The sequence below is a fragment of the Emiliania huxleyi genome (assembly GCF_000372725.1).
Source record: "Emiliania huxleyi CCMP1516 chromosome Unknown EMIHUscaffold_1414, whole genome shotgun sequence".
In the NCBI taxonomy this organism is placed as follows: Eukaryota; Haptophyta; order Isochrysidales; family Noelaerhabdaceae; genus Emiliania; species Emiliania huxleyi.
In genome coordinates this window covers 3,129-5,473 of record NW_005201181.1, presented here as the reverse complement: position 1 = coordinate 5,473, position 2,345 = coordinate 3,129, and positions in this window count along the sequence as shown.

The following is a 2,345-nucleotide window of genomic DNA, read 5'->3' as shown; positions in this document are numbered from 1 at the left end:
CGTGCGGGCCCCGGGCGGTTACGGCGGAGGCCAGGCTTGCGAGAGTTTTTTCGTATTAAACGATCGTGTGTTGTGTCTGTTTTCTTTCTTTTACGGGGCACGGGACTGGCGTAATTCGCCGCAATAAAACCCCCGCAGCATCGCCACGTAAGCGGGAAAGATGAACGCGAAGTACACGACGTTGCCCGCCGCGCTGAGAGCAAAGAGCGTCGTCCCCGCGCCGGCGCTCCTGAGTCTCCGCGACGAGGTGAGAATCACAGCGTTGAGAGTGTTGTTGTCAGCGTTGACGACGGGCACGTAGGTGCGCTGGTCGTATGCGGATACGTAGGTGCGCTGTGCCGCGCCGCCCTGCACGTCGAACACCGTGTCCACAAGGCAGAGGCCGAAGCCGAATCCCACCGCAAGGGTGCAGCAGAGGAGCCTTGCATGAGAGTGGCCCGTCCGTGGACGCAGCTAGGACACCATTTTCATATTTTCACCAAAATTCTCTCTTGACGCTCTACTGCACCTCCTCCCAACTTGATATGCGCGTGCAACAGTAAATGCCCCGCCTTCTGTGGACGAGGTGCGTCGAGTAAACGATCGCTCGCTAGACATTCGAAAGGTCGGTGTCTTGACGCTGGTCTGCAAGCTGGTCAACGCGTTTCTTGCATCGAACAAAGCCACAAAGCGACATCAATGCCCTTGGCGCCAAGTAGATCAGCATTGGGAGGATGCAAAGGCCAAAAAAGGACCAACCCAAGGTGTAAGGCCAGTCGACGTTTCCATCACCGTCAATGCGATACGCGTAGAAAGCAAACGCCATTGAGTATGATGGGGAGTGTCGTCAATCGACCTGTGAGGCGAGGGCGCATTTCTCCTGTCTCCTGAGCTAGTGGTGGGTGGGGGTTGTCTCACAAGGTGGCCCTGTGGTATACCGGTCCTTCGACAGGCGGCAGAAGCAGTGGCGGAGGCGGCGCTGCGACACACGCAAGGAGGCGGCGGGGAAGGGGAGCAAGAGGGGTGGTGGAATGAGAGATGCGCGCGGTCACGGCGGGCGCGGGGGGTTCGTGGGGAGCAGCGCGCGGGGGGCGACGGGCGTTTAGGGCGGGGAGGCTGCACAGCGGCGGCGGCGGCGGCGAGACAGGACACGAGAAGGGGTGGAGAGCGGCGCAATGTGTGTGCGGCTCGCGACGCGGGCGTGGGAGAGAGGGCGTCTGCGCATCATCAGTGACCGACAGGGGCTTGGCTCGGCGTCGCGACGACACCATAGGCGCCGGAGTGTGGTGGAGAGACAAACGGCAGGAGCGACGACGCGCACACACACACCGTGGACAAGCGGCGAGAGAGTGAGGTGTGCGAGAGCGTGTGAGAGCTCGACGAGTTCGACGAAAGGAGGGAGGCGCTTTTGCCGAAGCGGGGTGTGGTGGGGGCGCAGCGCTCCTGAGAAGAAGAGGCGAGTGCGAAAGGCGATCAAGTCAAAGGTGGCACGCCCTCGACAGCGTGACATCTTTTGAAAAGAGGCGGAGGGCGTCTCTGAAAAGATCGCATATCCCGGGGTCGCCGCGACTGGAACTGCCGCCCCCTATGTGTGACCGACCGGTGGTTACTCGAGTCATATTTCTCACTACTACGTACCTTAAGGTACACTATTAGTACCTCCCGACCGCGTCGAACTCATCGACGCGGGCTCTCTCGGCTACGGGACTGGCACCAGCTTCGGCTGAGAGAAAAACGACCGTTTATCCCACGCCTAACTAACTCTCAGGGGCAGTAGGTGGGCGAGCTTCAGGCAAGCTCATCTCGAATGACATGGCGTCGCTACGCGCGGTCTTCCGCGGGGGGAGAACTTCTGATGCCAAAACAACTCTAACATGCGTGATCTATTAGAAGTGTCCCCAGCTATGGGCGTGTCTCCCTCTCTCACAAAAACGCAGACAGCTCCTCGCGTACTTTTTACTAGCATGGAGGGAGAGGGAGGTGGGGGGGAGGGGGGGGAGTGTGAGCTGTGAGGGGTACGGGGGCGAGGGCATAGAGGGGGAGAGGAAGAGCAAGGGCGAGAGGGGGCAGGGGACGGGTCGATGGCATACTAGGGGGGCCAGGTTGGTGGGCGGTGATCGCCGCATAGTACCGTCCTATGGCGGCGAGTATCGCTACGCCAGGGAGGACAAGGACGTCGACGTGCAGCTGCTGCTGTTCGAGTCGTTCGGTGGGTTCCCGGGAAGGGGGTCGGCGAGATCCTCTGGAAGGCGGCGAACGTGCTGCAGAACAAGCTGACGCGGGCCCAGTACCTCGATGAGGTGACTTGGACCACCAAGAGCTGGCTGGGGCTGCGGAAGCAGCGCATCTCAGTCGTTCTTCACACG